Here is a 9,878-nt window from a genome sequence, read left to right as displayed (position 1 = left end):
AAATAATAACATTTAAATAAAAATATAAAATAATATCATTTAAAATAAAAAATAACATAACAAAATAAAATAATAAAATAAGATTCACATAGGCAAGTTCAACTGATTTAAACTGGACCTGAAGAAAACGAAAACAAATTGCTTTAGATCATTAACATTAAATATCTAGTAAGAAAATAGCAATTTTGGGTTTATTATGAACCCATAAATGCTGGGCTCATTAATGAACTTTCAATTAATTATTTCAGGCAAAGACTATTGATTAGAAAATAGCTTAATACCACTGACATATCAAAATAATACAATTTAATAATACAATAATACAATGTAAATAAGGCCTTGGTATTAAGCTATTTTCTATTTTTTTTACCATATTCTATATCAATAGATGACGTTAAGCACAGCTATGGTATTACAACCAACTTATGTCCTATATATGTCCATATTTCTCAATTATATCTGATTGTTCTCCTTAATTGTTTGGTCTGATGTTTACCCAAAATTTACGAAAACCCCTTTCTAATTTTTAATGCCGTAACATTCTTGAAACATAATGGGAGTGTTATTTTTGGCTCAGAAAAAAGGTATTGATTTCGGATGATGCTTTAGAGGCGCCTGCCCGGGCTTTCTGTTTCAGATCCTCCGGTTTTACGACCCACAATAAAATATTTACAGTTTGGAGACGTTGTTTCTTTTGAGCATGTTTATTCTAAAGATCGATGGCTGTTTCATCGCTGGGTAATTTTCGGGGCACTCCCCAGCCTTGGAATAATTCAAAATATTACGAGGAGCGAAAGCAACGGCCCATTGGTTGCCACAAAAGCCAGATCTGGTCTCGCCATTGGCTCATTGAAAATGATGTAAAGTAAGAGAAAGAAGTAATCATTTCCCTGCTAATGTCCCAAAAATGAAAAACTGGATATGTGTAGCCAAATAATATCAGAATGTTGAAGTCGAACCCCCATAAAAGATAGTAATTTATAGTTTTGCTAAGGACACCAGACTGGATAATAAGAGTTGGTCCCCCAGAGGAAGCGGTCACTTGGCAATTACGATCATATCTCAATAGGATGGAGGGGGCCTTCGAAAAGCCGCACCTCGTCCTAATCTGTCACCCATTCAACTTTTCAGAAAATGGGTGAAAACCTGGCTATGGGGTTTCGACGAGTGAATCGATATTTCTGTGATCGGATAGATGACGATGAATGATGGACAACGAATTCACTATGACGACTGACCATTGTTATTATGTGATTGCATTTTGCTATTATAACGTTTTAATTGAATATGCCATATGATGTTTTTAATTATTGTTTTGTGATTTTATTGTTGGAAACCGGCCCGAGTCCCCCAATAGAGGGGAGAAGACCGGTACACAAAATTGCTAAATAAATAATAAATAATTCTTTCACTAAAGACTTCAGCCCAAGTTCCCCATTGTTCCCATATGTACGCACTGGAAAAATCTGGATCTTGGCAGGATCGTCAAACATCAATGTTTATTGCAGCCACTCAATGACAATAGGAATGGCTGGCTCGCAGGCCCCAGGACTCGCTGGCCGCATGGACATTTCCTACCTCCATAATCCTCTCAAGAATCCATTGTTTCCCTCTTGTCCCAACTCCCTCTCTCCTGATTCATCAGGACGCTGAGGCGGCAGGAGCCCAGCTATTGGCCCAAGCACTCAGGAGGTGGCCAAGCCTCATCCCAGCTGTAGGGCGCCAGCCAATCACCATCGAGCCGGCAGAGGGGTGGGGAGCAGGAAATTCAAACTCCGGATGATCTCACCCAGCGGCTTCATGTAGATGTTAAACAACATGGGGGACAATACTGAGCCCTGAGGAACCTCACAAGACAATGGTTGGGGGGCTGAACAGGTGTCTCCCAGTAACACCATCTGGGTACGACCCTCCAGAAAAGACTGGAGCCACTGCAGAACGGGACCTCCAAGACCCATTCCCGCGAGGCGCCCCAGAAGGATACCATGGCCGATGGTATCGAAGGCAGCTGAGAGGTCCTGGAGAACCAACAAGGAGACTCACCCCATGTCGAGCTCTCTACAGAGATCATCCACTAAGGCGAACACAGCTGTCTCAGTTCCATATCTGCTTTGAACTGTATTATATGAGTCTGCACTAGAAGCCTCCAAAGAAGGAGCCTCCACCACACCCCAGGGCAGAGAGTTCCACCGCTGAACAGCTCTCACAGTCAGGAAGTTCTTCCTCATGTTCCGGTGGAATCTCCTTTCATAGAATCCTAGAATCCTAGAGTAGGAAGAGACCTCATGGGCCATCCAGTCCAACCCCATTCTGCCAAGAAGCAGGGAAATCACCTTCAAACCACTCCGACAGATGGCCATCCAGTCTCTGTTTCAAAGCCTCCAAAGAAGGACCATCCATCACACTCAGGGGCAGAGAGTTCCACTGCTGAACGGCTCTCACAGTCAGGAAGTTTTTCCTCATGTTCTGGTGGAATTTCCTTTCATAGAATCCTAGAATTGGAAGAGACCTCTTGGGTCATCCAGTCCAACCCCATTCTGCCAAGAAGCAGGGAAATCACATTCAAAGCACCCCTGACAGATGGCCACCCAGCCTCTGTTTCAAAGACTCCAAGGAAGGAGCTTCCATTACACTCCGGGGCAGAGAATTCCACTGCTGAACAGCTCTCACTGTCAGGAGAAAGAGCTCTTGTCTGTTGAATGTTTAAGTTGGCCGCCTTGATTAGCATTGAATGGCCTTGCAGTTTCAAAGTCTGGCTGCTTCCTGCCCAGGGGAATCCTTTGTTGGGAGGTGAGTGGGAGAAAGAACTCTTGTCTGTTTGAGGCAAGGGTGAATGTTGCAATTGGCTGTCTTTACTCCCAACAAAGGATTCCCCCAGGCAGGAAGCAGCCGGGCTTTGAAGCTGCAAGGCCATTCAGTGCTAATCAAGATGGCCAATGGCAACATTCACACTTGCCTCAAGTAGACAAGAGTTCTTTCTCCCACTTGCCTCCCAACAAAGGATTCCCCCAGGCAGGAGGCAGCCAGTCTTTGAAGCTTGATTAGCACTGAATGGCCTTGCAGCTTCAAATCGTGGCTCCTTCCTGCCTGGGGGGAATCCTTTGTTGGGAGGTGGGTGGGAGAAAGAACTCTTGTCTGTTGGAGGCAAGTGTGAATGTTGCAATTGACCAGCTTGATTAGCACTGAATGGCCTTGCAGCTTCAAATCCTGGCTGCTCCCTGCCTGGGGGAATCCTTTGTTGGGAGGAGGGTGGGAGAAATCACTCTTGTCCGTTGGAAGCAAGTGTGAATGTTGCAGTTGGCCAGCTTGATTAGCATTGAATGGCCTTGCAGCTTCAAAGCCTGGCTGCTTCCTGCCTGGGGGAATCCTTTGTTGAGAGGTGGATGGGAGAAAGAACTCTTGTCTGTTGGAGACACGTGTGAATGTTGCCATTGGCCCCCTTGATTAGCATTGAATGGCCATGCAGCTTCAAAGCCCGGGGGAATCCTTTGTTGGGAGGTGGGTGGGAGAAAGAACTCTTGTCTGTCGGAGGCAAGTGTGAATGTTGCAGTTGGCCAGCTTGCTTAGCATTGAATGGCCTTGCAGCTTCAAACCCTGGCTGCTTCCTGCCTGGGGGAATCCTTTGTTGGGAGGTGGGTGGGAGAAAGAACTCTTCTCTGTTGGAGGCAAGCGTGAATGTTGCAGTTGGCCAGCTTGATTAGCATTGAATGGCCATGCAGCTTCAAAGCCCAGGGGAATCCTTTGTTGGGAGGTGGGTGGGAGAAAGAACTCTTGTCCGTTGGAGGCAAGCGTGAATGTTGCCATTGGCCAGCTTGATTAGCATTGAATGGCCTTGCAGCTTCAAAGCCTGGGGGAATCCTTTGTTGGGAGGCAGGTGGGAGAAAGAACTCTTGTCCGTTGGAGGCAAGCGTGAATGTTGCAGTTGGCCAGCTTGATTAGCATTGAATGGCCTTGCAGCTTCAAACCCTGGCTGCTTCCTGCCTGGGGGAATCCTTTGTTGGGAGGTGGGTGGGAGAAAGAACTCTTGTCTGTTCAAAGAAACCTTCTTTCTTCCTGTCTTGACCAACAAAATGGAGTCGTGGGGGTCCTTTTAGTCACACAAATGGCCTTCCCTCCCTTGGCCTGGCTGCCGGCCTTTGGGGTCCCGCCACCTCCCTCGTGCAAAGGGCCAAAGCACGAGGATGGTGAGCGGCCAACGACGGCGAACGTCCCTTTCCCGTGCCTGGCTTCCCTCAGGCCTCAACATGGCCAGCCATTTTGAACTAGGCCTCAGCCCACATCGGAGAGTCACGGCTGAGGCGGGAAAGGGAAGGGCCTGAGCCTGACAGGAATGGTGGGAGTTGGAGTCCAAAGTTAGGCCACACTTGAGGCAATCCATATTATCTCCTCGGAACTGGATTATGGGAGTCTACACTGCCATATCATCCAGTTCTAAGCAGATCACCTAGCACACCCCCACTGTTTCGGATTTATTTTTATTTTTATTGATAATTTACACTATTTAAACGGTATTATGACATTATTTTTTATCAACCTAACGAATCTATTATATTATTTATATTTTTATTGATAATTTACATGATTTAAATTGTATTATGACACTATTTTTATTAATCTAATATATTTATTAGCTTTTTAATTTTTAATTTACATGATTTAAATTGTATTATGACATTATTTTTATCAACCTAATACATTTATTATATTATTTATATTTATATTGATAATGTACATGATTTAAATGGTATTATGACACTATTTTATTAACCTAATATATTTATTATATTTTTATTTTTAATTTACATTATTTAAATTGTATTATAACACTATTTTATTAACATAATATATTTGTTAGATTATTTATATTTTATTGATAATTTACATGATTTAAATGGTATTATGGCATTATTTTTATTAACCTATTTATTATATTTTTTATTTAAATTGCATTATGACATTATTTTTATTAATCTATTTATTATATTATTTAAATTTTTATCAATAATTTACATTATTTAAATTTAATTATGACATTTTTATTAACCTAATAGATTTATTATATTATTTATATTTTTATTGATAATTTACCTTATTTAAATGGTATTATGGCACTATTTTATTAACCTAATGTATTTATTATATTATTTATATTTTATTGATAATTTACATTATTTAAATTGTATTATTACATTATTTTAGGTAACCTAATATATTTATTATATTATTTATATTTTTATTGATAATTTATTAATTCACTTTATATATTTACATTTATGAATTATAAATTAAATTACATTTAATCTACACTTTTCAAATTGTATTATTATTTTTATCAACCTAATATATTTATTATATTATTTATATTTTATTGATAATTTACATGATTTAAATTGTATTATGACATTATTTTATTACCTAATATATTTATTATATTATATTTTTATTGATAATTTATTTATTCACTTTATATATTTATAACATTTATAAATTATAGATTTACATTTTATTGATCCTTTACATTATTTTAATTGTATTGTTACATTATTTTATTAACCTAATATATTTATTATATTTTTATATTTTATTGATTATTTATTTATATTTAATACTTTATTGAATGTATAGTTTATTATAGTATCATATTATTTTTGCTTGATATTATTTTTATGTATAATTTATATTATTTATAGTTTATACTTTATTTCATTTATAATTTATAGTTAATTTTATATTACTTTTAATTATAATGGAAGACATTTATAATATTTTATTTATACTTTATACTTTACAGTTTATTATATTATTTTTAATTATAATGGAAGATATTTATAATATTTTATTTATAGTTTACAGTTTATTGTATTATTTTTAATTGTAATGTAAGATATTTATAATATTGTTTATAGTTTAGTTTATTTTTTAGTTATGTAAGAAATTTATAATTTTATATATTTTATTTCATTGATAGTTTATTTTATATTATTTGTAATTTGTAATATTTTATAGTTTTTTAATATTATTTGTACTTTGTCATATAACTATAAAACCTGTAATATTTTATAGTTTATTTTGTAATGTGTAATATTTTATATTATTCGTAACAATGCATATTATTTTTATGTTTTATTTCATTTATAGTCTTATTAGTTATAGCATATATTTTATTTCATTTATAGTTTGTATTTTTAATAATGTAAGAAAATTATATTTTATATATATTTTATTTCATTTATAGAATTTATTTTATATTATTTATTTCATTGAGAGTCGTTTATATTACTTTAATTATAATATAGTTTAGTTTGAATTTTTAATAATGTAAGATATTTATATTTTTATATATTTTATTTCATTTACAGAATTTATTTTATATTATGTATTTCATTGATAGTTTAGTTTATATTACTTTAATTACAATATAGTTTAGTTTGTATTTTTTTTAATAATGGAAGAAATGTATATTTTTATATATTTTATTTCATTTATAGTTTAATTTATTTTATATTTAATTTATTTTATATTTATATATATAGTTTTATATTATTTTATATTATTTATTTCATTGATAGTTTAGTTTATATTACTTTAATTAGAATATAGTTTAGTTTGTATTTTTTTAATAATGGAAGAAATTTATATTTTATATATTTTATTTCATTTATAGTTTAATTTATTTTATATTTAATTTTTTATTTTATATTAAATATATTTTATATTTAATTTATTATATATATATATAGTTTTATTTTATTTTATATATTTATTTCATTGATAGTTTAGTTTATATTACTTTAATTATACTATAGTTTAGTTTACTTTATTTTAAATATATTTTATATTTAATTTATTTTATATTTATATATATATAGTTTTATGTTATTTTATATTATTTATTTCATTGATAGTTTAGTTTATATCATATTAATTACAATATAGTTTAGTTTGTATTTTTTAATAATGGAAGTAATTTATATTTTTATATATTTTATTTCATTTATTTTATATTATGTATTTCATTGATAGTTTAGTTTATATTTATATTTTTATATATTTTATTTCATTTATTTCATTAATATTATTTATTTCATTGGTAGTTTAGTTTATATTATTTTAATTACAATATAGTTTAGTTTGTATTTTTTTAATAATGGAAGAAATTTATATTTTTATATATTTTATTTCATTTATTTCATTAATATTATTTATTTAATTGGTAGTTTAGTTTATATTACTTTAATTACAATATAGTTTAGTTTGTATTTTTTTAATAATGGAAGTAATTTATATTTTTATATATTTTATTTCATTTATTTTATATTATGTATTTCATTGATAGTTTAGTTTATAGTTATATTTTTATATATTTTATTTCATTTATTTCATTAATATTATTTATTTCATTGGTAGTTTAGTTTATATTATTTTAATTACAATATAGTTTAGTTTGTATTTTTTTAATAATGGAAGAAATTTATATTTTTATATATTTCATTTCATTTATTTCATTAATATTATTTATTTAATTGGTAGTTTAGTTTATATTACTTTAATTACAATATAGTTTAGTTTGTATTTTTTTAATAATGGAAGTAATTTATATTTTTATATATTTTATTTCATTTATTTTATATTATGTATTTCATTGATAGTTTAGTTTATAGTTATATTTTTATATATTTTATTTCATTTATTTCATTAATATTATTTATTTCATTGGTAGTTTAGTTTATATTACTTTAATTACAATATAGTTTAGTTTGTATTTTTTTAATAATGGAAGAAATTTATATTTTTATATATTTCATTTCATTTATAGTTTAATTTATTTTATATTATGTATTTCATTGTTTATAGTTTAATTAATTCGTTTATATTATTTATATTAATTAATTAGTTTATATTATTTATATTAATTAATTCGTTTATATTATTTATATTAATTAGTTTATATTATTTATATCAATTAATTAGTTTATCTTATTTATATTAATTAATTAGTTTACATTATTTTAATTATAATTTTAATTATAATTTATGCAATTGATACTTAAGATTGTCTTTCCTATTCCATTTATATTTTATGTTTATTTAGAATATTGCATATTATTTGCATTTTAGATTTTACTGAATGTGAGATGTTAATCTCCCCTTCCTCCCTATTAGTTCCCCAGCCAAGGAAAGAGAAGCCTTCTCTGGCTCCCCATTGGTCCCCTGGGCTGTCAGCTTGACAAGCTCCTCCCCTCCTTTGTAATGGCCTGCCTGTCTCTCCCTTTTGCAAGGTTGCCTGTTTCCACACAAAGGGGAGGGAGGAGAGGGAGGAGGGCCCGCCTCCCCTAGGAGCTGATTGGCCCTCTCCCTCCAAGCGGCCCTTCTCATTGGCCCTTTGTGATCCAGACCAGGGTAGGTTTCCCTGAGACACCAGGAAGCTGATGTGTTAGCTCTCTCTGTTCATTTTTTTCCTAGATGAACCAGGAAGTAAAGTTTCTTCTGGTTGGGTCTCTCCAGCTTCCTTGGTAAGAGAGAAGCCAAGCAGGGACTGGAGCAGCAGAGGGAATCCCAGGTGAGTCAAATTTGGGATTTGGGGACCTGGGGGTTAGGAAATAGAGTTCATTTCCAAGAAAGGGCATCTTGCTCTTGTTGCTCCTCTTCCTGCTTATTTGCCTGATCCAGGAATGCAGAATAATCTGGATTAAAAGGGTCAGGAAATGAGTTTTGTTTCACACCAAGGTGTTGGTTTAATTGGCCAGGGTGAGTTTGTTTGGAAAATAATAATACTAATTATAATATGTAACAATATAATATAATATAAAGCAACATATATATATGTGTGTGTGTGTACAGATCTCTGAACTAGTTGCACATTTCAAGGGCAGCCCCAGGTAGAGCCCACTGCAGTAGTCTAAATGGGATGTAGGTTTAGTTGGCCAGGGTGAGTTTGTTTGGTAAAGAAATAATAATAGTACTAATTATAATATGTAACAATATAACATAATAATATAGCAACATATATGTGTGTATGTGTGTGTACAGATCTCTGAACTAGTTGCACATTTCAAGGGCAGCCCCAGGTAGAGCCCACTACAGTAGTCTAAATGGGATGTAGGTTTAGTTGGCCAGGGTGAGTTTGTTTGGAAAATAATAATAATATGTAACAATATAATATAATTATAATTATAGCAATATTAATATAAAACAACATATATATGTGTGTGTGTACAGATCTCTGAACTAGTTGCACATTTCAAGGGCAGCCCCAGGTAGAGCCCACTACAGTAGTCTAAATGGGATGTAGGTTTAGTTGGCCAGGGTGAGTTTGTTTGGTAAAGAAATAATAATAGTACTAATTATAATATGTAACAATATAACATAATAATATAGCAACATATATGTGTGTATGTGTGTGTACAGATCTCTGAACTAGTTGCACATTTCAAGGGCAGCCCCAGGTAGAGCCCACTGCAGTAGTCTAAATGGGATGTAGGTTTAGTTGGCCAGGGTGAGTTTGTTTGGTAAAGAAATAATAATAGTACTAATTATAATATGTAACAATATAACATAATAATATAGCAACATATATGTGTGTATGTGTGTGTACAGATCTCTGAACTAGTTGCACATTTCAAGGGCAGCCCCAGGTAGAGCCCACTACAGTAGTCTAAATGGGATGTAGGTTTAGTTGGCCAGGGTGAGTTTGTTTGGAAAATAATAATACTAATTATAATATGTAACAATATAATATAATATAAAGCAACATATATATATGTGTGTGTGTGTACAGATCTCTGAACTAGTTGCACATTTCAAGGGCAGCCCCAGGTAGAGCCCACTGCAGTAGTCTAAATGGGATGTAGGTTTAGTTGGCCAGGGTGAGTTTGTTT

The 9,878-nt window shown here is 32.5% G+C and overlaps 1 protein-coding gene across 1 annotated transcript in view; it reads left to right on the top strand.

Moving 5' to 3' along the window:
• Positions 1-8,395: 8,395 nt before the first annotated feature.
• GOLPH3L (golgi phosphoprotein 3 like) overlaps positions 8,396-9,878 on the top strand; it is a 23,692-nt gene continuing 22,209 nt past the window's right edge. The window contains exon 1 of the mRNA XM_060758067.2: positions 8,396-8,560. The gene's annotated coding sequence lies outside the window, so the exon portion shown is untranslated. The remainder of the gene's footprint in view (positions 8,561-9,878) is intronic.

This window comes from Anolis sagrei, chromosome 12, assembly GCF_037176765.1.
Source record: "Anolis sagrei isolate rAnoSag1 chromosome 12, rAnoSag1.mat, whole genome shotgun sequence".
Taxonomy (NCBI): Eukaryota; Metazoa; Chordata; class Lepidosauria; order Squamata; family Dactyloidae; genus Anolis; species Anolis sagrei.
Note: the sequence above shows the minus strand (reverse complement) of the source record. Positions and strands in the feature narration are given on the sequence as shown.